Source organism: Polypterus senegalus, chromosome 8 (assembly GCF_016835505.1).
Source record: "Polypterus senegalus isolate Bchr_013 chromosome 8, ASM1683550v1, whole genome shotgun sequence".
In the NCBI taxonomy this organism is placed as follows: Eukaryota; Metazoa; Chordata; class Cladistia; order Polypteriformes; family Polypteridae; genus Polypterus; species Polypterus senegalus.
The window spans coordinates 23,745,793-23,773,187 of NC_053161.1; the positions used below are offsets into that span (position 1 = coordinate 23,745,793).

General features: G+C 36.4%; 1 protein-coding gene across 1 annotated transcript in view; it reads left to right on the plus strand.

Annotated features, from left to right (window-relative positions):
- Positions 1–27,395, plus strand: part of slc38a4 (solute carrier family 38 member 4) — an 88,532-nt gene that overhangs the window by 1,061 nt on the left and 60,076 nt on the right. The window lies entirely within an intron of this gene.

Genomic DNA, 27,395 nt, shown 5'->3' on the forward strand with positions numbered 1-27,395 from the left:
TCCTACTGGCATCCAGTTCCTGTAAACCATCCTCCAAGTCGTTAGGTGTCGTAAATTATGTTCAAAAATGCACAACATTTTAAGCATTACCGAAAAAAAAAAAAAATCAAAAGCACGAGGGTCTGAGTCCGCGGAAAAATACAAGCCCTGCCCCCACGCCCACGATCTCGGTGTGTGTCTGTTCACTTTATATAAACTTCTTAAATAAGAAACTCCTTTCAATTCACGTTTTAAACACATATATATACATACTGTATATACTATATACATACATGCACATTTTAAATTTAAATATGCAAATTTAAAGCTAACACACCAAGCTTGCATGCATAGGTATAGACTGAACATAATAATAATAATAATAATAATAATAATAATAATAATAATGTAAACAACGTGATTGCAGAAAATTTCGTTTACACTCAATAGCCCAAATCAGGAATCGGTTAGAATCACTCCAGAGTAAAGCTGACAATAAAATAATAAAAAAAAGTGTGCAAATAAATACTTAATAGTATTTAATAATAATATATCTAGATTTATTTCTTTCTTGTCCCTAAACTTACGTAATTGAGGCGTTTATTTTGAAAGCAGTTTATTTTTTCGTAAGGTGTGGTAAACACAGTTAACATGGTAGCATGTAAAAAGCCAAAGACATTTATAGAATACTGATGACATACTACCAGCTAATTGAGTTTGTAAGAGCAAGAAATCTGAACTAATAAAGAAGAATGCATAATAAAAGATAAAAATGCATACAGAAACAACTTAAACCATCATGGCGCTAACCTGCAGTCTGACATTGTGATAAGCTACTATATTTTGAAACTACCTTGGACCAGCTATTAAATGCGAAAGACTTTTGTGTGAATTTTTTTTTTAATTTTTTTTTAAACTAACTTTTGGTCAAGACTGAATTTTTCTGGGTCTTAGGATAATGAGAATGCTCTAGTAGCAAATACTTTTTTTTAGGTTTCTGCAAATAGCCTGTTTGGTTAGATCTATCTATCTATCTATCTATCTATCTATCTATCTATCTATCTATCTATCTATCTATCTATCTATCTATTAAAAATGTTTTTTTTTAATGGCAGTTAATGGTTCTTTACCATGTTGCTTGACAAAGCACTGTTTCATTTTGGGTCAGGTTCTTTACATATGAAGTTGTTTTTTTGTGATTTGAAAAACTGGCTGGAGTGTAGGAAAAAAAACAAAATCTTTAATGTATGGTAGGCTACCTAGCAGGGTACTGACAGGTGGACTTAGCCTGTGTTACTGGATGTATGTAGCAAGAGTCCTTTTAAAATTATGATCCATTGGTATTTCACAAATCTGTTATCATCTAGTCATGATTATTTACTGTGTGGAGCCTGTTGAGTATCTAAATATATAAAGGAACTGTAATGTGGACAGGTCTTTTGGGATCCAAGAATGGTTCCCTTATGGAATTGCTGTGAAGAGCCACTGTGGCACATTTATTATTAAGAATCTATCTATCTATCTATCTATCTATCTATCTATCTATCTATCTATCTATCTATCTATCTATCTATCTATCTATCTATCATTAGTGTATAAATATAGATATTTATAGATTTTACAGATACCTATGTATAATATGGAGCAGAAATCATAGCACTTATAAGACAATAACTAAGTTGTAACTAATTGCTCTTATTTTACTCTTTGCATACTTGACTCTTGAATCTGTATCTTTTATGGCAGACATTTTCCAAAGTGGACGATTTTTAAGCAAAGTGAATTATTTCCAGCACCACACCTTCATGCAAGAATTTAGTTATATTAAGGTGCTGTATGGAGCAGTTTAAATGATGTGATCTGGAATTCTCAGTCAAAAATTTAAAGATTTAAGTCATTACAAAATCTTTCCACATCCCAAACATTGGTATAGCTTGTACATCAAGGGCCCAAGGGAAAAATATTGAGCCCCCCCCCCATATAATGTTAAAACAAAAAGACATATGAAGAGTTCAAGAAAAAAAGTTTAATGAAATGTAGATATATTTAATTAAATATCGAGTTCCCTTGAAATAATTTTTTGTACGTGAAATATTTAATTTTGTGTAAGTCGGTGAAACTATAAGTACTGTATATATTATTTTAGAAACATTAATAGGCCACTTAAAATTAAAGTACTGAATAAATATTTGTACATTACTTATTTATTTATTCAAATGTACATTTCTTGTGAAGTAATTTAAAACTACTGCTGCATGGATTTTTTAGCTATTATACAATCACGCTACATAATTTTTTCTTTTCCTAGATTTCTTTTTGACAGATTCCTTTGTATTACTTATTAATGTGTATTTTTGGCTCTTTCTTTTTGAATAGAAAGAATTGGCCATACAGTGACAGGTGCTGTTATAACTTTTAACTGGAGCTGTCATTGGTCTAATGCAGGGGTTTTTAAACTTTTTAATATGATGACCCAAATAAGGGAATCGATAATGGGACCCAAGAAGAGGATTATTACCATAATGACAATAGAGCCATCTCTCTATTATATTAAAAAATCTTGGGGAGGCAGACTAGGGAGATGAGACGTGATGTTCTCAGAAGACAATTTGAAGTCCCGCAAGAGACACTTTAACTTGCTCCCAGCTTTTAAAACAATGACAAGCGACAAGCAAAACACGCAGCTCGCAGCACTTCTCCTTGCATGCGTTCAGCCACCCTAACCCCCACTCTTCACAACGCGAACAGCAGAGACACGAAGTGGCAAAAGGGACAGAGGCTGTATATGCTTTAAAATGATCGAGGGGCAGCTAGATAGCAGCTGCCCCAACCCGCACAATGCGAGCAGTGTTATACATCCTACGAGAAAGAGATTTAACCACCCCAAGGGCCGGAAATAAAGGACAAGTATTGTTTTTACAATGTCACGCAAGACAAGGCAGTGAGCCATCATTTAAAACAAGCCCACGGACAGCTAACCTAGCAGTTGTTGGATTGCTTTTGGCAGACACACATCATGTGCTCCCAGCTCTTAAAAGAACGACATGCGACAAGCAGAACAGGCAGCTTACCAGCAGCAGAAAGACAGCAGATGATCCGATGGCATCTCAGTAGGGTGCGTTCAGCTGCCCCCACAACGTGGCGGCGTTACATGTACTGCGAGAAAGAGATGTAACTATGCCCGGGGCCAGAAATAAAGGACAGGTATTGTTTTTACAAAAGTTTTTAAAGTAAAAATGAAAATAATGTATATGTAACAATTCCCATGAAAATAACAATCTCTTTAAATTGTATATCCGGTAAACCAAACACAGGGGTGGGCAAGCAAAGCGAGCAGGGGCAGAGCCCCCAGTAAATAAACAAAAAACAACCACAATAATAATAAACAGTTTAATTTTAAGCATATTTCTTACATGAACAGTCTGAAAAAATTGGAAGGTAAACATTTTGTTAATGAAACAATAATTATTTTAAAGAAGGAACAGATTCCTGGGGTCTGTTGTTGCCATATATATATATATAATTCACTAAGGGCACGCAAGATGCACGCAAGACAGAGAGCCACACCCGCCAACTCACAGAGCCCCGACCGCCAACTCTAACAGAGCCCTGCCCACCAACTGTAAGACCATGGGATACCATGGGATACGCATGACAGGGCCAGGCCCGCCAACTCACAGAGCCTCGCCTGCCAACTCTAAGACCATGGAAAACACTCGACAGAGCCCCGCCCACCAACTCTAACCCTCCTCCCGCATCATGGGATACGCACGACAGAGCACCGTCTGCCAATTGTAACCCTCCTCCCGCATCCACCATCGCCCTTGAGACATGTGTACTGCCTGCTCATGTGCCCGCATGCAACAACTCACCAAACACAGCCTCAGTCGCTTTTGTCTGTGCTACAGTCCACATGCACCTCTGAGCCATGTTGACTTTTCATTGTTGTTTCTATATATATAATCGACCAAGTTATCCGACCATGGGGTACACACGACAGAGCCCCAACCGCCCACTGTAACACTCCTCCCGCGTCATGGGGAACGCACGACACAGCCCCGCCCACCAACTGTCACCCTCCTCCAGCGTCCACCCTTGCTCTTGAGGCATGCACACTGCTTGCTCATGTGCCCTCCCCCAACACGTCACCAAACACATCCTCACTTGCTTTGGTCTGTGCTACAGTCCACATGCAGCTGTGAGCTACGTTAACTGTTCATTTGCCTACCATGGCCACCGCCTCAAATGTATTTCATGAAAACAACACCTTTTTCAATGTTATACAAATTCCTGCATCAGGTAACTGTTTCTATCAGTCGGATATTTCTGGAAAAATGTCATCGACGAAACTGTTGCTCTCGAACTTCGCAACATGGCTATAACCTTTGTTTGCCAACATTGGGATAACTTTGGTGGTGTGCGGTCCGTTGTTCTTAGTCACGGAAGCATAGTCATACAGTCTGCTCAACAACCATCGTCACAGACGATCCTGCAGATCAACTTTCATTCCCCGAAGGATTTCTTCATAGTCTTATTCCCACTGGCATGCCTCCGCATAAACTCAAAATTAAAATTGGTTCAGTCATCATGCTTCTCAGAAACCTCCTGCCAGCAAAAGGTCTCTATAATGGCCCTAGACTTTCTGTTACCAGCATTCACCACAATGTACTGGAGTGTAAGACTATCACAGCTGCTACCTCACAAACCATCCTTATTCCCCGGATTTCCATGACCCCATCAGATTCTAATTTGCCTTTTACTTTTACATACAGACAATTTCCTGTTAGATTGGAGTTTGCAATGACAATTAATAAGGCACAGAGCCAAACTTTCAAAAAGATATGCCTGTATCTGCCAAAACCTGTTTTCAGTCACTGACAATTGTATGTTGCTCTCCCCAGAGTTCCATCTTTTCATTCACTGACAGTTGTATCCTCAAACCCACCCCATTTGGACAACTGTGTCTTTCAGGAAGTGTTCACACATCAATAAATAATTATGCGGCGTGCGGGTTGGCTAGTTGTTAATACTTAGTGTAAGCTTTAGGAGAGCTGTGAGAAAGAGTTCTTGTGATGCAGATTTGATGATTTTTGAACCTTGTTTGGATTGCTATCCATAGTTTAAGAAACACTGGTCTAAGGGTTTGAAACCATATGCTTTCAGATCGCTGGCCACAAACCTGATCATATGCGCTTGCTACATGGATTGGGACTTTTTTAGAAAAAAGGAAGGGGCTTAAAGGGCCTTGCAGACTCCGTTGCTATACCCCTGATCCCGTTGACTTTCTTGCTAGGTTAATTGACTCAGTAGTTTTGTTCATTAGCTATGTGATGAACAGCTGTCCTGGCTAGGGCTGGGTTCTGCCAGGATAAATTCTTTAAACTTTAGGAAGGTGAGGTGGGCACAAATATTTTATTATGAATTAGTGGATTATTTAGCAGCAAAATTGCTAATGAATAAGCACCTGTACTTGTGTTAGTTATGATTGAGTAAGACCATTTCAACACACATGTACAGTACACTAATACAGTATAAGACTTTAGAAGCTGATGTCACTAGTGATTCTGCACCTAGATGTTTTGGTTTACTGTAGATATTGTACTTGTTTATTCTTAAGAGAAATCATTAATACCTACTTCAGTAAATCAATTACTTGTAAATATAATTAAACACAGACCCTATAACAGTGTGTTTAGTTAATGTTTGAATACAATACATGTTCTACCTGGAAGCTGAAAATCAAATCATTTATACCTTGCCGGTAGCTGGAGTGTAAGTGGATGATTTGATCAGATCATTGCATCTTCAAAGGAAGAGGTTTGGAAGGTTAAGGCAGGGTTAGGACAAAAGTAGTTATAATAGTCTTGTGCATATTAATTGGAGAGATGACATTTGTTGGATTGATGGCCCATCTAGAACTTGTCCTGCCTAGCACCCAGTACTACAGTAAGGGCTCTGGTTTCACTAAATTGGGAAAATCATATTCAGAAAAATGTTTATCTGGGTCACTGTAAAAGCATGCACTAGCAAGGTTAAACTAAAGGAATGCCTAGCCTGTGGGTAATGCACTGCAATACAAAAGGAAAAGTGAAAGTCACCAAATGAAAAGTGCTTAAAAGCAAAGCCTTATTTGTGATGGAACTGATAATGACTAGCATATATCATATAAACTACTACATATAAGTGGAAATTCAATTGTTTTTATAACAAAGATATTTCAAAATAGCACATTCAATGTCAATTCCTAATATGCCCCACTGACTACAGCTACATGTGCTTTGTAGGCCTCTGGGTAAAAACATTGCAAGAGACATGTTATCTGCTTCTTTTCCTCAGAACAGAGCAGCAAATGAGCAGCAGTCTGTCAGACTTCCTTCGAGACTTTTGCAATTACTGCCATACAACTGAAAAAAGAATGACAGCAGACGCTATGCTGTCTGCTCTAGCTCAATTGTCTGGTCGCCCTCCAGAATACCACTATGGTCAGGCAAAGGGTTTAGCAATGACGCTGTTTATAAACCTATGTCTGTCTAACATGCTGCAAGCTCGTCAGACATACAGGTAAGATTTTCAGTGTACTTTGTACACTTAACAGTGAACTTGAACTAGTACTTGAAACAACAATTCCATGAATCACTTTTTATAGATTGTTACTAGCCAAATGGGACAGTTTAGTTACATTGTAAACTATATTAAAGTCCACAAGTTGCAGGAATTTTCAAATGAACGTCTTGCCATTTGTAAATGGCTAATGCCATATTTTCAAGAGTCATCTTTTCTCTGTTTCAAACAACACTGGTTTATGGTGTGTATTTAAAGGAAGCAGCCAACTGAGGACCTGTAAGGTGTTTGTTTACGAAAGTGTAGACTCTAATGTACTTATCCTTTTTCTATCATCATTAAATCCAGTTTGCCTTCCTCTCTCAAGATAGGCATATACACGTTTGTATGAAATTGTCATTTCCGTAGCTATCTGTCACATGGAGTGACCTCCCTTTTGCAAAACAACAACAAACTGACATGGTTCTTAAGAAAGCTGTTTAGGTTTGGGCAGAATAAGACTTTAGGAGTGTCAGTACCTTGCAACCCAAGGAAAGACAATGTATTTACTTTAATGTAACAGAATAACAGGTTTTAGCTGTGTTAGCACATTTACAAAAGTAATATTTTTTGTAGCATGTTGACCAGAAGCCTTATTTATAAAGCTTAACTATGTGCAAAAAGAGGATCAAAATTATGCATATGTATCTTCTAATGCCAATTGTTCGGGATTTATAAAAGAAAACTTGACTGGGGCATGTGTATATATTTACAGCAAGGCTGACTCTTGCATACGCAACATTGCAGAGAAAGTGGGAAATAACGACATGCTTGATCAATAACGGAAATGCAGCCAAACCAGCTAAATGATGGCTTACATGTATAATTCATATAACTGAATGGTTATTATAATGTGCCTTGATGTGACAAATATATTTCACCTCAAAAAGGATGAATGTTATGTATAGGTTTTATTTTAGAGCTTTATAAAAGGAGCTTAAAGGATTTAAAAATACTGTGCATTTGCACTGAAGAATTTTTTTTTTCATTTGTTAATACAGTATTGGCTACCTGTTGTCACATCTTAGGTTTGGAAACAAGTACAGTCACTTGTTGTCAGTAATTGCATTAAGTAAAAAACAATTCACTCCCTGTTTACAGAATGCTATGTCTTTTGCCCTACCGCAGGGGTGCCCATGCTTTTTCGACTTGCAAGCTACTTTTAAAATGACCAGGTCAAAATGATCTACCTACAATAAAAATTATATATATATATATATATACACAATATATACAATATATATATACAATATATATATATATATATATATATGGGCGGCACGGTGGCGCAGTGGTAGCGCTGCTGCCTCGCAGTTAGGAGACCTGGGTTCGCTTCCCGGGTCCTCCCTGCGTGGAGTTTGCATGTTCTCCCCCTGTCTGCGTGGGTTTCCTCCGGGCGCTCCGGTTTCCTCCCACAATCCAAAGACGTACAGGTTAGGTGGATTGGCGATTCTAAATTGGCCCTAGTGTGTGTTTGTGTGTGTCCTGCGGTGGGTTGGCATCCTGCCCAGGATTGGTTCCTGCCTTGTTGGCTGGGATTGGCTCCGGCAGACCCCCGTGACCCTGTATTCGGATTCAGCGGGTTGGACGATGGATGGATGGATATATATATATATACTGAGTATACTTTATACATAAAATGTATGTTGTTGTACCTTGCATAACTGAATAACATTTATGGCACAATAACAATTCAATACATTTATGGTTACTACAGTATTTGGATTTAATAATCGTCATGTTGGAAAAGGCTGACTCGCATAAATAAGTAGAGTCGAATAATGCAGTCAAGGAGCTTTTGAATGCAGCAGAGTGAAAAATGACGGCTGTCCGATTAAGTGTGATTTAAGTTCCCTCTCCTTTCTCTTTCTCAGATCGCTTTTTGGAAGGAAGTCAGTTTCGCAGTTTTTATGATCAGTTCGAAAGTGCCTTTCCACATTTTCCTTCTTTGGAATAGCAATGATAGATTGACAGATCAGACAAACGCACTTCGATTGTGACATTCTGAGAAAAAAATTCCTCTTCCAATTCCACATCGAGCCAATAACCCAAAAAAAATTTTTTAAAAATCTCTTCTTTAGTTGATATAAATTGGAAGGCTAACTAGATCACTTAGATAGTAGCACGCACGTTTGATTTTGTGTGCGGGATGACCAGTGTGTTAGAAGAAAAGAGATCTCAGACTGGCTGCCCTGTATGTCAATCTAGTGGCAAATGCCATAGGGAGGATATACGATAGACTATTGTTTAAAAAAAATTTCTTTTGAATGCCTGCACTACCTTTGCGATCTACCGGTCAATCGCGATCGACGTATTGGGCACCCCTGCCCTACCACCTATTCGTTGCCCAATAGCTTGACACAGTATGGCTTTTTTGGCACTGCTTGAGGACTACACAAATGTTCTTATAAAAAGAGAATCAGCTTTTAACAACCAATCAGATTTTCTTGCACATGATGATGACTGTTTTATGAGCCGAATAAGCCATTCTTTTGAAACTTTGGGCTGAATTAGGCCAGGTATTAAAAAGACAGACTGCCTGAAATCAGGCTGTACCTGTTCATATTCAGGTTTTGGCTTTATGACAATGGGCATCTACCAGAGAGAACTGGTGAGGAATATCTCAGCCAAGCTTGAGCTCCATCATGCCCACTGGACTGGAAGCCATAAATTGACTGAGGAGGTGCTGCATTCAGTTTTCATATCGCATGAGTGTACAGGCAAGCATTAAAATGCAATTTATAGCAATGCCAGGTTTTTCCTAACATGATCAGAGCAGTTGACTGCACTCATATTGCAATAAGGGCACCTAGTGAGAATGAAGCTGCCTTTCTTAACTGTAAGCAGTTCCGTTCCATTAATGTACAAGTTATCTGTAATGCCGAGACAATTGTTATGAATCGTTGATTCATTCATTTTGAGACATATTAGCATTGGAAGGTGACTTGCTGATTGTGCTCTATGTAATGGCTGACTTGTTGGTAAGGTGATGGCCGGACCATCAGTTTAGTGTTTCTTTATAACTAATACTGTTCATTTAACAACAGTCATGTAATTACACATTCTAGGTGATAGCGGCACTTAAACCATTGAGTAAACGTTCTTTGTGCGCCTCTATTTCAGAGACATGGACTTCTATTTCTCTGTCTGCAGGGTTATGCTTTTATCCTTTTTTCTACGTTGTTGCCAGTGTTTAACATTACAGGTTATTTTGTTCATTATGTATGTATGAAGTTGATTTGCATAGTCCATATATGGTTGTTTTTAGGAAATCAAATAGGCCATCAGTTCGAGGTGAGTTCACATTCACACATGTACAGGTTGATTGTAGTTTAGTAAATTACATAGAAATGTGTTTGCATCAGGATTTATGATCTTTTTTGCCATACACATTTTCCTGTTTATTGGTGTGCAAATATTTTCACGCTCAAATCCAGGCAAGTTTTATAAATGAAGCCAGAGAACTGCACACAGTACTGCAAGTGAGGTTTCTCTAGTGCATGATATAGTCTAAGCATAACGTCTTTCGGTTTATATTAAACAGTTTTTACACATTACTTAGACAATGAGAATGTTGTGCCAACATAAATATCTAAATCCTTTTTAGAGGTTGCTTCCTTTAAAACAGTGCCTCCCATCTTGTCTTTATAACTGACATTCCTGTTACCCACATGTAGGGCTTTTCTACATTAAACTACATGTTCAGTTCTCACCCACTTATAATACTTGTTCAGGTCTTTTTGAATTTTTTGCTGCCTCTTCAGTATCTCAATTCCACACATTTTTGTGTCATCTGCAGGTTTCAGAATTTCACAAAACTATATGAGAATCAATTTGATTAATATAAATCAGAAAAAGTAACAGTGCAAGAGCAGACACCTGAGGGGCTCCATAGATAACCTCACACCACGTGCAGCATTCTCCTTTTATCTGTACTCTTTGTATAATGTCAGTTAACTGACTTGAGGTCCAGTGTTGTAGAGTACTTCTGATGCCTACAGCTTCTAATTTCAGGATTCATTTTTGGTGTGGGACTGTATCAAAGGTTTTTTGAACACCTAAGTAAATTATGTTACATGTTTTGTTTTTGTCAACCACTTAGCATTACACAGGGAAGAAATATGCTAAACTGAACAGTCAGTGATCTGGATGTAGGGGAGATGATGGGGTGTGCCTAATGGTAAAGTCAGCCATTGATCTGAACAAGACATTTAGCAGGTCATCAGGGTTAACTGATTTGCTGAAACACACAGAATGAATGGCTGGATTCCTTTAAAACTTTGAAGCAGTTGATAAGTTACATCTAAGCTAATGACTACTGATCTGAAGGTAAATTCCTAGGCAGTAAGAAGTTACTACAACTAATTTTACCAATACTGGCAAAGAGAAAAGGTTTTGTAACAGAGGCTGCATTTAAGCAATATGAATACAGAGTACTTTTATATAAGTTATAGGGGAACCTTAGAAGTCTGCTTCAGAGAGACCAACATGGGGGCTCTTGTATTCATGGAGTATGAGTGAGAGCTGAACAGTGCTTTGGGAGCACACTGGGAGAATTGAACAAGTGTGTTTAGTTTGAGAATGTTATTTTGTTAATAGATTGGAAAACTAAGAAAATTAAAGAAATTGAAGAGAATGAGAAATATCATTTTAAAAAGAGCAGTTGCTATATTGTCAATTTTGAAAGCTAAAAAGGAGCAACGAGAGATAAATATAAACAACAATGCTTGGAACAAGAACTAAGTGTCAAAAGTTCCTTCTGTCCACTTTTTAACTTATCCAGTTTCACCTGCTTAAAATGACTGAGATTAACTGTTTAATGGACTGATATCTGGTGCAGGGTTAGGGCTTATTTTTCAGATAGTTCTGCTGTGATAGGCTGTGGCTCTGCATAATTTTGTGATCAAAAAATCGTCTTAGAAAATATCTTGCTGGACATTGGAATGACTAATTAACAGTGAGCGTCATTTAAAATGAACATTATAAAATAACAGATAAGAATGTATTTCTTAAAACTTTTTCTTTTGTTGACAAAAGTGTTTTCATTCTGTATAGGAAATGCAAATTTCTTTGCTTAACTCAACTAAAGTGTGTTTCATGTCAAGAAGATAGTCCTAGAGCAGTAGTGAACATAATTATTTCAGTCATTTCACGTATGATAAAGTTCCTGCCTTGCTGTATTACAGTTACACATCTTACTAAAATTAACATTTGCACAAGACAAGTAGTAAACATATTGGTTTGGAAGTAATTCATAATATTGCTTATGGATTCAAAAATTGTCCATCCTTGGAGATCATTTATCCGTTCCTCTTAACCCATTTTTATATACAGTTCACACTCTGCTTTACTTTATTGCCCTACTTTATATAATCTTCTCTCTCCAAGTAATATTATAAATTGTTTGATTGTATAGTTTATCATTCACAGTTCTTGTTGTTTTCCTTGTTAGAAACTGTTCTCTACCTTTGTGCTATAGTAAAATACTTAGCAGTGTATATTTCATTGTTGACATTTTCGTCTACTTATGAAGAATGTTAGAATCATTACAAATTACAATTTTATTTGGTTAACTGTGAAACTTGTGACCTGAGGTTAAAATTAAAATAAGGCCACTGTTCCTCTTGTATGTTGTAAAAAGCAAGTAAAGGGGTCATCTTCTCCAATACCCCCATAATAATATACAAACATGAAGCTTACAAAGTATATGTGAAACAGAAAGTTGGGGAACCTGGGTGGGGAAGCACGTTTTTGATGGAAGGTACAAGCGTTTCTGGCAGTAGAACAGTGATGGCAATTCTGGGGGTTGGTGAGCATGTGTTAGAAAAATTGGGCAAAATGAGGGATGGATGGGAAGAGGGTGAGTGAGCTTTTTGTAGTTGCTAAGATGTCTCTTGGTAAACGATTGATGAATATTGACTTGGCATATGTCCCACAGATTTGCAGAAGTAATGAAGACAAAGACTAGTTTTGCAATAGGTTAATGGAATGTCTGGGTTGTCTCTTTGGGAGATGATTGTAATGGGTGATGATTTGAATGAGCTTGTATTGACGGTTATGTGGGAGTCCATGTGGGCATAAGCTTTGTTACATGGAATGTTGAGGGTGAGATGATTCTGGAGTTTGGTGATGGAATGAAAATGATTGTGTGCAGCATCATGTTTAAGGAGGAAGAAGTCACATTCTGGAAGATGAAGGGTGTAACAAGTACATTTGTTGAAACATTGGTATGAAGAGCAAATGAGGCTTCAGAAGAATCAGGAAAATGAGAAACAATTCAATATGTCTGGTTGAAAACAGGAAGAAGTATGTGGTTGGATAAAAGACCAGCAAGGCATAAGGAAACAATTTGGTTAAATTCTAAGGCAGATGTTGCAATTACAAAACAGAAAAGATGCCATAAGGAGTGGCAGGAAAGTGAAATCCCAGAAAAATGGCAAGACATGGGCATTTGCAAATGAGCTACAGAAAAAGTAGGGAAAGAGAAACATGTTTAGGATTTTGAAGAATTTTGGCAAAAGAAAGATGAAATAGGCTAAAGGGAACCTTGTAACTGGTAGAAATGGGATCTTCAGACTACTGGAAGAAGTCCATGGAGAAACTGATGAATTAGGAGAATGAATGGCATAATGATGTTCGTCGTGTAAACAAAAAGGTCTATGCTGTAAGTTTTTGAAAGAAGAGGTCACTTAAGCACTATAAAAGATGACACAAAGTAAAGCAGAGGGCCTACTGGAGTGATAACAGAAATGTTAAAGGTAGCAGATGGTCCTTTGGTTGAATGGTTGACAGATATGTGGAATATTACTTTGTGTGAAGGGAGGATTTCTAAAGTCTGGAGAAAAACATTCCCAATTCAGTATACAAAGAATCAGGTGATCCACTAGAGTGGGGCTCACATTAAACAATCACATTTTTTGAGCAGTTAATGAAGGTGGTTGAGATGGTGCTCAAAATAAATTGTAGATTAGGTGAAAGTTAAATGCAGTGGAGTTTCATGCATGGAAAACAAAAAAAAAAAAAAACAAACAAACAACTGTACCGTCATGCAAATGTAGGAAATGCTTCAGAAGTTTCATCATGCATTTGTAGATTTGAAGCAGGCATTTAAAAGGGTGCTACGAGAGATGGTGACTTGGGCTTTGAGAAAGTTAGATCTAGATAAATGATTGGTGTCTGTTGTGATGTGAGTATACAAGGAAGAACAAATGGTAGTCAGAACAGCAGATGGAGATAGTGAGAGTTTTAAGGTGCAGGAAGACCTGCAGCAGGCATCCAATCTCATTCAGTTGTTTCTCATGATAGTAATAGAAACGGTAGCCAGAGAAGTGTATGAAGAATTTTCATGGGAGCACTTGTCCACTGATGATCTTGTATTGCGGGAAAAGGGTGAAGCAGAACTGAAAAAATGAGGTATTAAATGGTAAGACAGTTTTGAAACAAAAAGCCTTAATATAAAGATGTGTGTGCATGTTGTGTGGTAATGGTTTTGGCAAAAACTGAATCCAGTGCACAAATTGTTTTAAGTGAATGCATAAAAGGTGTTGTATTATGATAGGTAGCCTGCAGGTTCCTAGTGTGACCTTTGTTTTGTGGAATTTATGAGAACTATGCAGAATGCTGATAGCAAGGGTGTGAGGTGCATGGAAGAAACTGCAAAAGCTGACCCCATTGTGACTTCTAAACCAGCCTTGCTGGCATTGCCTTGCAAGCCTTGTCAGAGTGAGATGTGGCTCATGAAGGTGGAACATGAAACAATGCTGGAAAGAACAGAGATAAGAATGATCAGTTAGATTTGTGGAATGAGAAATAATACTTAGTTAAGAGGAAAGATTTGTGGTGTGGAGATGATAGATACGGTCTAGAGGAGCACCCGTGATGGAGCTGGAGGGAGTAGAGGCAGTAGAAAATGTGTCTGGACATGGTATTGAATGAAATGAAAAGATTGTGTCTCACCCCAAAGTATGCAGAGGGCTATAGAGAGTGGAGGAACAAGAACTGGGGGGCAACCAACTAATCTGGCAAGCCCTGAAAGTGGCCATTAAACCAGTGGTGTTCATTATGATCATAATGATGACTGGTTAACAGTGAAAGTAAAATCACTAGATGTTGGAGTACCTCATCATGAAGATTATGAGACCTTTTTTAAACAAATATTGCATTATGCTGTTGGTCCTTTTAAGTTTTGTATCACTGTGTTTTTAAATTCTAGCTTGCAGATTGCATTACACAAATCTTCTTTGTTATATGGCAGGAAAATGTAACTTGGGTTAAGTCTATATTTCTGATTTGGCAAGACATAGAACCGACAAAATCATAAAAGCCCCCAGGAGAAATGGCAACTCACAAGAATATATACTCACTGGGCACTTTATTAGGTATACCTGTTCAACTGCTTGTTAACACAAATATCTAATCAGCCAATCACATGGCAGCATGTAGACATTGTCAAGCCAAAAGTGCAAACCGAAATATCAGAATGGGTTAGAAAAGGTGATTTTAGTGACTTTGAATGAGGCATGGTTGTTGGTGCAGGACGGGCTGGTCTGAGTATTTCAGAAACGGCTGATCTACTGGGACTTTCATGCACAACAATCTATAGGGTTTACAATGAATGATCTGAATAAGGGGAAATATTCAGTGAGTGGCAGTTCTCCAGACGAAAGTGCCGTGTTCATGCCAGAGGTTAGAGGAGAATAGCCAGACTGGTTCAAGATGATTAAAAGACAACAGTAAGTCAAACAACAACTTGATACAACCGAGGCATGCAGAACAGCATCTCTGAACACACAACACATCAAATCTTGAAGAAGATTTGCACAAGCTTACCAAAACTGGATAATAGAAGATTTAAAAAATGTTGCCGGTCTGATGAGCCTTGATTTCTGCTGCAATATTCAGAGGCTAGGGTCAGAATTTTGTGTCAACAGCATGAAAGCATCAATCCATCCTGCCTTGTATCAAGGCAGGTAGTGGTGGTGTAATGGTGTGGTGAATATTTTCTTGGCACACTTTGGGCCCCTTAGTACCAAATGAGCATCGTTTAAACGCCACAGCCTTCCTGAGTATTATTGCTAACCATGTCCATCCCTTTATGACTGCAGTGTAATAATCTTCTGGTGGCTACAGTGATCCCTTGCTATATCGCATTTCGACTTTCGCGGCTTCACTCCATCGCGGATTTTAAATGTAAGCATATCTAAATATATATCAGGGATTTTTCGCTAGTTTGTGGATTTCAGCGGACAATAGGTCTTTTAATTTATGGTACATGTTTCCTCAGTTTGTTTGCCAGTTGATTTCATACAAGGGACGCTATTGGCGGATGGCTGAGAAACTACCCAATCAGAGCACGTATTACATATTAAATAAAACTCCTCAATGATATACGATATGCTTCCCACGCGGTGCTTCGCACACTTTAAAGCTCTAACAGCCCGTATTGATTTTTGATTGTTTGCTTTTCTCTGTCTCTCACACTCTCTCTGACATTCTCTGCTCCTGACGGAGGGGGTGTGAGCAGAGGGGCTGTTTGCACAGTGGCTGTTTGCTTAGAAGATACAGACACTAATCTAAAAAAATGCTGTAAGACTACCTTCACATTGATCCCTTCATTGCCGCCGCTTTATCGCAGTGCTTCACATACATAAAAGCCCAACAGCCCTATTGATTTTTGATTATTTACTTTTCTCTCTCTCTCTGACATTCTCCGCTACACGCACTCCTTTGAAGAGGAAGATAAGTTTGCATTCTTTTAATTGTGAGAAAGAACTGTCATCTCTTTCTTGTCATGGAGCACAGTTTAAACTTTTGACTAAAGGGTGTTATTTCATGTCTAGAGGGCTCTAATAATGTTAAAAAACGTATTTAGAAGGTCATAAACAGGTTTTCTATGCTCTAACTGCGAAAATATTAGATTTATAAATAAAGAATCCTACTTCGCGGAAATTCATTTCTCTGTCTGGAGCGGATTAACCGTGATAAACAAGGGTTTACTGTATAACTGTGCGGAGAATATTTATAAACAGTGTGGGAGAGTTTCTAAGGGCTTAAAATATATAAAAATAACCATACAAACATATGGTTTCTACTTCGCGGATTTTCACCTATTGCGGGGGGTTCTGGAACGCAACCCCCGCGATCGAGGAGGGATTACTGTACTTTCAGCACGATAACACACCATGTCATAAAGCTCAAATCGTCTCAAACTGGTTTCTTGAATATGACATTGATTTTACTGTACTCAAATGGCCTCCAAAGTCACTAGATCACAATACAATAGAGCACCTTTGGGATATGGTGTAATGGGAGATTTGCATCATGGATGTGCAGCCAACAAATCTGCAGCAACTTTATGATGCTCTCATGTCCATATGGACCAAAATCCCTGAAGAATTTTTCCTGCACTGAACTGCAGCAGTTCTAAAGGCAAAAGGGGGTCCAATCTAGTACTAGCAAGGTGTACCTAATAAAGTGGCCAGTGAGTGTATAAATAAGCAATATTAAAATTCAGATTGAAGAAAAGGTTGTACTTCATCTCTTTTACTAAACAGTAGATGACTCTATTCATTTCAACTAGTCCATATATATGAAATATGCTAATTTTAATAAGAACTTGTATACAATTGTTGTACTAAGTATCATTCTTTTCTTATTTCTGAATTTCTCTGGCTTCAGTTTGAAACATTTTAAATATCCGATCAAGGGAAGTTTTTATAGTATGACCATAACTCAACTGCACAGTTTTTGTGAGAACATTTTCCTGCATGCACTTTCACTTTACTTTTAAAAGAAATTCAGCAGTCAATATGTCAAATAATGCACAACTGAATAAACAAAACTTGAATAGAAAGTTGCTTTTGATCTTTGGAAGATTTATGTTTTAGAATGGCTGTCTTTTATACTGTGGCAGTGTGTTAGACTAATTCGGGTCATGTTTTGTATGTGAAATCATTAAATGTCTTGCTGTGTCTGAAATTTGTGAAAACAAATAGTCAATGCTTTGATGTGACTTTAAATAACATACCCTATAATAATAACCAAAGAAGTGGGAAACAATTTTTATATACTACATAAGACATGATTAGAAAACAAATGGGAGGATGCCTGAGAGGATAAATACACATGAGTATAAAGGAATGTTTATATACATATATTTTTACCTCATATATTTTTATTGTATGCATATACAGTATAGTTTCTATTTTTGTATATGTAGCAAAACATTAATTCATCCTTCTTCCCATTTGCTTACTCATTTTGGGGTTATGGGGAACCAAAGCCCATCTCAGCAGCAGGTAGTGCAAGGCAGGATAAGAGATAAACTTAGAATGTTTTTTATTATCTCTTTTGGAGCAAACTTCAATTTTTTGTTATAATAGTATGGAACATTCCATACCATTCATGTCATGTACATGTACAGTGAGCCTAGTCTTTAGAAATTCTTCTACCAGTTAGTTATTAAGCAACTAAAAAAATAATGTCAGCCGTCAAGCAATTGGAATGATTGATAGTTTTATGTTTGGTAGTCTGTTTAGTAATAATTATATAATATGGCCCATATATTATAATTATGTGAAAAATTCTACATAAAATGTCATTGGTTGATTTGTTATTCTCCATATTTCCTGCGGTGACCTACGTTGGTGTATGTAATCCTTATTTTATAAACTAATTATATCATACCCTTAGTAGTAAAAATAACTGATGTATTTTAATACATTCTTTGTTATCTTGGCATTGTAAAGTGGCAACATGTTTTACCTTGTACATATGAAAATAATACTAATACTGCTAATGAGCATAATTGATGTGTTATTTACATTTACGTCATAATATTTCCTTCCAGCTTTGACATGTGGATGGCAAAGTTGGACCAAGAGTTTCAGTCTTCCAGTCTGAATGATCTTCAGGCTTCATTTCAAGCTAACTTGATATTCTTTATATGTTCACATAAAATTCTGAATGATTTTGTCTGGCAATCAAGTTTATTGACAATGTGTATGTGTATCTGTGTAGGTCCAGCAATGGATTTAGCAACCTTTGAATGTTTTAATTGTTTAATTAAATGGATTTAAGAATTTTAATACAATTACACTTGAGATGTGAAGAATAATTTGTATCCTACAGTAAATCCAGATAGAGATCATCTAAAAAGAGCAAATATATATATTTAGGCCATACCAATTGATTTCTCTTGAGGTCTGTGCCTTTTATAAAAAAAATGTTCCATTGGCTTCTATCTTCAATTTTCTATGTTAGGGTAATGGGATGTGCAATTTTAACTGAAAAAAATACAAATACTTAGTGTACATAAAACTGAAGACTTGCTTTAGAATGCAAATAATAACACAATCACAGATGTTCAAGAGTATAATAAACAAATGATAAGTCAGTTGCCTGTGGTTCCACCGTTGGGTGGTTTTCTTATTCAAAATAGCATTAGGATCTGCTGGCTTTTGTTCCTCTTTCTTACTGTGAAACAATAATTTACTTTTGTAACACTACTTATTTTGACACATATAGATGTTTGGTGAGTTTTCTTTTGAAAGGGTAGCTAATTTAAGCTTTGAAATCTAATGTGTTTCTTTTTCAGACAATGGCTTGCATTTTACCTAGTGGCTAACAGCTAGGTTCGGAGGCTGAAATTCAACAATGTATTATATTTTGGTGTAGTTAGATGAGTATTACACTGATAATACAAAGATGTTCAAGCAGTGTTAATAAAATATATTTTATATGAGTCCTCACAGACATAACTGGCAGGTCTTTGAATTTTTGACCATTAATTAGTTAAAAATGTTATTTTCTTTATTTGTTCTAAAATGAACTGAACTGACATGCAGCAGTCATATATAGTCAGTGGTAAATTTATTAGGCACTCTTATCTAATAGCAATTTGGTTTTCAGGTATCCTCAGAACATTCAGAAGTTCTCAGGGCAAACAACAGCAACAGTGTTAAAAGTGTGTTACACTGGACCAATTCAGAATTGATGGGGGGTGCAGAGAAGATAGGTAAAAATCTATATAGGCATAGGTAGAACATTCAAATTCCATACAGCCAACAACCAACTACAGGATTCCAATCCAGGAGGCAGGATGCACGAGGCAGCAGCCAGCACGATGCCATCCATTTACAGCCTCGTATGAAATATTTATATCACTGATGCATTAAAAAGAAATAGATTTTTTTTGGTGTTTTCTTCCTTTATATCTATGGGTATTTAGAAGTGATTTATTTTATTGTTACTTGCATAACAAAATGCACCGCTTTTAATTTTCCATCCTGAATGCTGGCCCATTTTGACTCATGGGCCCTGTAGTTGTTGCTGAGTAACTGATAGTAGATCTCTACCTGTAATAGCTTGTTCACCTAATTTCACAGTTATAAAATGGTTTGATATCTGGTGACTGGAAAAGCCACAGCATTACACCTTCTTCCTGTAAACACTTGTGGCCAGGAGCCTTAGCAAAGGAGAGGAGTGCCTGATTGGCAACAATATTTACTTGATTCTATACTTGAATCAAGGGATTAAATGTGCCCCTCAAAAACACACTCAATAGTGGTATACCATAACCACATTGTTTTGTTGACATTTCACATGAGGGATCCGTTGATTCCACAGATTTTCACTGTTGTTTGATCTTCTTATAGATGTGAATCAATATGAACAGAGATGCATAAGACTGCGCAGTGTTTTTCCAGTCTACTAGGATAGTGTTTATGTTCCTAAATCGAGTACAAAGGCACTTGTGAGTTTTTTGCTGAGAGGTATAAAATTAGGTTCTATCCTTGGCTGGTGTACTCCATCTTTAACAATGTAAATGAGTTGAGTTTTGTAATTGGTCTATTTCGGCACTGTTACTTTCAGCCTGTTACTTGGCACAGGTTGTTTCAGGCTCCGCCCACTCTTTTCCTAAACAAATCAGTTTTGCCTCGCATGATCACCATTGGCTGGATATTTTTACAGAAGGTGGCCGATTGTCAGTAAGACCTGTGACACTGTTGTGCACAAAAATATAGCAGGTTTAATTTTCCTAATATGCCCAGTATAAATGGTCTTCTAGCATAAAGTTGAAATAAAAAGGCAGTCCCTTCAGTTGTAAGGTGATTAACTGGCAATAATGTAGACTAGACATGAAAAATGTCATAAGTCAAAAGAAGTTATTATACAAGTAAGAAGAGATGAATGACACTGGAGTCAAATAGGATTGTTTTATAAAAATAAAGATGCTTATTATTAATTACATTTTCTACATATCTTCCTCCATCCTTATCGAACCCGCTATATCGTAATTACAGTGACATGGGGGTCCGCTGGAGCCAATCCCAGCCAACACAGGGCACAAGGCAGGAAACAAACCCTAGGCAGGGCACCAGCCCACCGCAGTCTACATATCCTGTAGTCTTGTAATTGTAACAGCTAATATGCACTGATTATACATTAATCATGTTTCCTTAAGTCAAATCTATTTGGAACTTTGTAGATACTTTAAAAATATATGTTTATAAATGTTAATACATCAAATATGGCATGAAGAAAACCCTTGATAATGCATGGCCAATACAATTTGTAGTTGCTTAATTGTTTGTTAAAATAGCAAATTAACCAATAACAAATCCTTAATTTGCCATTATTGATTAAGGCAAGTGTTAAAAATAGTACAAGGGCCTAATTTAATTTAACCTGAAGGTGAAATTTAAAGCAGTTCAACAGCTTTGTCATTTTTATTAAGTTACAGCTGTGTTACAAATATAGTTTGCAAGAAATATTATAAACACATTTTAGTTTCTACTCACACCGCAAAAATTAACTACAATTGTCCTGAAAAGAAAAAATGGGAAGCATTTTAAATAAACAAAATATGATGTTAAAATCAATAAAGAACTTTTGAAGATATGCCCTTGTATTTTACATTTAATAGTGTCTGTATTTCCCATGACCAGAGTAATAACCTACTGTATGTACTGTATGTTGTCTTAAACTAAAAATAAATGATCTCTGTAATGTTGCTTTATTTAAATAAATCTTACTTAAACTAGGTCATTTTTGTTTTCTCAAGACATACTTTTAAACACAGCTTAATGTTAAAATGTTGGTGTTTTATTGAGCTATCTGTCCAAGCATTTTTGAGCTAGTTACAAATGTCTAATAACTAAAAATACCAAAAAATCCTGTGAATGCAATATGGGACAAGGATACTTCCCAGACAGTAAAGCAGCCTGCTTATGTAGTGCATTCAGAGTTGTAAAAGGCAACAATTGACCCAGTCATTCACTGACATCACTTTTATAAATGTCTACTTGAAATTAAGATGCTCCATTAGAGATTAATCCCAAAAATTAGCAGTGTATCCCACATCTCACTTTACTGTAGATCAGATCACAACTGATACAACCTTTTCAATAAAACAGGAATTCTAAAAATACAATAGAAATCTCGCAAAGTTGCACACAACACTAGATTTAAAAAGCTTGTAATCCATTTTTGAATCCATTAAATATAATTTTAGGTTTACCCTGTCTGTATTAAACAACTCACTCATTTTAATGCTTTACTAGATAAAGATTTGGTCATTAGCAGTTAGCCCTATGGATGCAAAGCATACTGAAATGAGGCAGACAGTGTATCATTATCTTTCCAGGGCTACGGGTAGATGGCGCTTACCCTAGCAGCATGGGCAACAAGGCAGAAAGCAGCCCTGGTCATCTGACCCCCCTAGTCAGCACAAGTTAACACAACAGTTTCAAGAGAATACCACAAAGCACTGAGATCATACAGTTAATTTAGAATGGAAGACTGATGTTAAATAATTCTTTTTATTTATCCTTCCACCAACATAACATCTCTGATGAAAAAGGTAATTTACTTTCATTATAACATTAAATTTTTGTTTTGTAAAAAAAAAACACAAAAACACTAGTCTAATTTTCTTTGCTTTTATAATAAAAGTAAAGCTCCAGTCTGTGTATTTACTGGGTCAAAACATTTCAGAAAATTCCTCTGACAGCACAATAAAGAAATTTTAGCTGCACAGAATTTTAATGAACCAGAACCATAATTAAAGCATCAGACGAAGTTGTCAGTTCTGTCTAATGCAGCCAAGAAACTTAAAGTACAATATGATACAAGACTCACAAGCTGATTTGTCACAGGTTGCGTATGTTAGCAAAGCTGGCAGGTTTGCTAAAATGTATATGAATATAGTTCTTGATATATTTGGTGGATATTTAAGAGCAGGTACATTTGAATAATGTATGCTTTTTGCTGGCCTCCATTCCACTGAGAAGATGAGTACAAAATAATAAACTGAGTTAAATGTTTGTTTGCGTAGTTTAAAATGTTGCAATAGAATAGAATTCTTTCAGTATTTTAGTAGTAAAAGAACAGTCAAAGAGGAGGTCAGGTGCATCAGGAATAGTAAAGGGGAATTAAAAGATACAGACAATGAAATAGCAGATGCCCTAAACTTACATTTTTCTGAGGTGTTTACAAGTGAGCAAGTGGACAACCTCCCAGAGGTAAACGTGACTACTAAGGAGGGACTGAGGGATTTGGAAATTGTAGAGGGAGAAGTGCTGCTCAGATTAAATAAGATGAAATCAAACAAATCACCAGGACCACATGATATTTATCCTCGTGTTCTTAAGGAGGCTAGTGAGTACATATATAAACCCTTGACACATATTTTTAGGAAGTCACTGCACACTGGAGAGATTCCAAAGGACTGGAAAATGGCAAATATCATCCCATTATAGAAAAAGGGTGATAGGGAAGATCCAAATAACTATAGGCCAGTAAGCTTAACATGCATCACAGGAAGATTAATGGAAGGAATGATTAAGGATAAGATTGAGCAACACCTGGCAAGGACATAGCAGCACAGGAAAAGGTCCAGAGAAAAGCGACTAGGCTGATTCCAGGGCTACAGGGGTTGAATTATGAGGAAAGATTAAAACAGCTGAGACTATACAGTTTAAGCAAAAGAAGATTAAGATGTGACATGATTGAGGTGTTTAAAATTATGAAGGGAATTAGTACAGTGGATCGAGACTTGTATTTTAAAATGAGTTCATCAAGAACACAGGGACACAGTTGGAAACTTGTTAAGGGTAAATTTCGCACAAACATTAGGAGGTTTTCCTTTACACAAAGAACAATAGACACTTGAAATAAGCTACCAAGTAGTGTGGTAGACAGTAAGACATTAGGGACGTTCAAAACTCAACTTGATGTTTTCTTGGAAGAAATAAGTGGATACGACTGGCAAGCTTTGTTGGGCTGAATGGCCTGCTCTCGTCTAGAGTGTTCTAATGTTCTAATAACAAATCATTGTCTATTCTCAAATTAACTCATTAATGAAGTCCCATTTAAATAATAGCTACTAGATACCCAAAGTACATTTTAAAAATTATATTTTAAATACTTATACATGCAACCATTTTGGGTCTGCTGCACTAACTTTAGGATGGTTTATTACACAAAGAAATCTTAACATTAACATTTACCAACCTACTTAATTCATTTTTTGGGTTATGGGGACAATGCAACCTTGATAACATGATTTTAATAATATAAATGGAATTAGTATGTTAGTCTGTTACAAGGAATACATGAACACACCCAACTATTTGCAACCAAAAATGTTTCCAAGTAGAATCTATAAGCTTTACACAGATATTGACTTTCCTAGGAGTCTAACACAGGTCTGTGGTTTTTTGTGCTTGCACACTTCGATGCCACCCTTATTTTTGAAATATGACACAACTTATAGACTGGCTTCATCTAAATCAGAGTTGCAAGATCCAAGGTATGAACCTAATCTGGACAGGGTATGAACCATTTGAAATCTAATATCAGCCATAATTTTGATGTTGTGTATATAGTGATATTGTTCAAAGCACTAAACCAATTAAACTTATTAATCAATGCATATGACAAGCGTACAAAAATGTTATAGTAGCCAGGATATGCATAAAGGATTATTATGAGGAAAGCAAAGTCCAACATAATGAACATTGTATAGATAAATACAGTACATGCTTGTTTACCTACAGTCTCTACTTAATATTAATATTCAACAGATCTGTGAAACAAAAATGAAACACACAAAACCTAACATTCTTTAAAAGCAGAGTACCATTAGAAAACATATGCAACCACAGGAAGAGCAAGTAAATGCCACACAGACTCCAATCAAGCTTTTATTTGAAGGCGGTACTCTGGAGCTGTGGGTCAGTGGACTTTGATTATCACAATGCCAATTCATATGAATGAATCACTTCATTAAATAATTAGTTATGTTGCTTGCAACTTCAGTGCCTTATTGAATTCAGAAGTGTTTTAATTTTGAAATTAATTTCATTTTAATTTTTGCATGAAAATTACTCCCAAATTTTCAGATCATCAGTTTTCCAGACTAAAAACACTGTCTCTAAAGCATTAGGGAACACCTACTTGATGTCTTTGCGATAAGACCAGATGTCTAAATTAAATGAATAGAAGTTGGCATCAAACCCATAATTCAGCAGCATCTCACAAAAGAAACATGTCAGCTAGTCTTTTCACGCTTTTTGACTCTTGAGTTTTTCAAAAATGGAAGTGACAAAAGATGTAAAGAAATTCAATAAATATGAATTAGTTTTTCTGAGTAAAGCTAGTCGTTTTCAGTTTATGTCTGGCTAACATTGTTAGTACAGCGCACTATAAATTGATCATAAAGCCTTTGAGGTAATGCATACTATGCAGGAGGAAAATAAGTATTTACATCACGATACATATTTGTATTATGGTAATTACTACTCCATGGTTAGTGTAACAAGTAAAATAAAGTAGTATTGTCACATATAAAGAGTACAATGTAATTCTTACTTGCATATCATCTACATAATACATTTGGCATAATTAATATGTGTCCAGTTCCTTAGGATCTTTAAATAAGCGTGGAAGAAGGTGTTCTTTCTAAGGGTTTATCATTTGTTCCCATATGTCCATATAACCCCTTTAGAACTCAGAATGACCTGTTTGATTTTTCAGGATAATTAAACTCTAGTATTTTTTTCAATGAAATTCAAGACCTTACATGTATCCTAGAGGTTTGTGTGTAAAATCCACATGTACATCTACAGGACCTGTTGAATCATGTATAACATGTTCTGATTCTTAATCTTATTAGATGTAACATCAAATTGAAAGCAGCTGTGGTTATTTTAATATTTCATCTGCAGTACGTGACTCTCTAACATAGTTGCACCATGATACAAGTATTACTAATGGACCCACAATAGAATTATTACTATTAGGTCTTGCCTAAAGAAGGGGCCTGAGTTGCCTCGAAAGCTTGCATATTATAATCTTTTTAGTTAGCCAATAAAAGGTGTCATTTTGCTTGACTTCTTACTATATTTATAATGGCTATCACAGTACAACACCCTAGTACTACTATTAGACCTGTAATTATGGACAAAGCACAGGTATGTCAATGAAGGTCTCGGAAATTTTTGGATATAGTCTTATGAACATCTTACATATAACCTTACTGCTAGAATAATGGTAACTGTGAAAGATTTGGTCGAGGTAGCTGTGTCTTCTGACCTTATTGATAAATGCTCAGTGAATTTTTTAAATATCTTACACTCATATATACTGGTTTTCTGTTTACTTCCTAAAATACATAGAGACCTAATTAATCCTCCATGATGCCCTGTAGTGTCAGCAAAAGGTTCACTTTTACAACCTGTGACTCAATTTATTGATCTCAACATAAAGCCCCAGGTTTGTCCAGCAATTTATTAAATATTAAAGATTCTGCAGATTACATGTCCAAGGTAAATAAGACTCTTTTTAGCCCAACTTGTATTCTGGTCACTTTTAACATGTAATCACTTTATACTAATACAGTATTTCCCCAATACTAGCTGTAACTTGTATCTATGAGACTGTTAACCAGTGATCAGTGTTTATACCTAGATATATTGATTTTATTTCTCAATTAGTATGACTATGTAATGGAGTTTTTTACGTTTGAATGCAAAATATATTGTCAGTATAATGGAGTAGTGATGGCTAGATCTTTCAGCACCACAAACTTGTATGTTTCTCATTTTGAGAAATCTTTTATTTTTTCAGGAACTACTCAGTTCTTTCGGTATGTCTCTTTATGGGTACAGTTCATTGATAATGTCTTCTTAATCTGGTCAGGCACCACAGAGGAACTTTTAGTATTCCATTCATCTATCAGTAAAAGTGACAGTAGTTTTTCCACTATTCATTTTTTTAATATTTCTGTGAGCAACCTCATTGCAAACTTTTCTTTTTTTCTATACCGTAAACCCACAGATAAGAACATGCTTCTGCCGGCTTCTAGTGTTCATCCATGCTCAGTGGTTAATAACCTTCCAGTTAACTATTTGTTTCGCTTGCATAGGATTTATGCTAGTGATTTCATGTTGAAATCTAAAGGTCTACAGAAAAAAACTTCACAACAAAGGCTATCAATACAAGTGTATAAAATCAGCTTATGAAAGAGCTTTACATATAGACTTAGTTTTACAGCCCTACCCAAAGAGCTATTCTGATTGGTATGCACTCTCACATACACCAGGCAAACAGAACTAAGAGAAGTAATTAAAAAACTGGCATATTTGGCAGTTACGACCAGGAATTAGGGAACTCCTACTATTTGTTTTTTCCTGCAACAAAAATATATGGGACTCGCTAGTCAAAACATCAAATTTAGATTGTGATAGTGATAATGCATGGATCAATCCTGGACATTTTCCATGTTTGAACTATAGCTACTGCAGTATCCATCC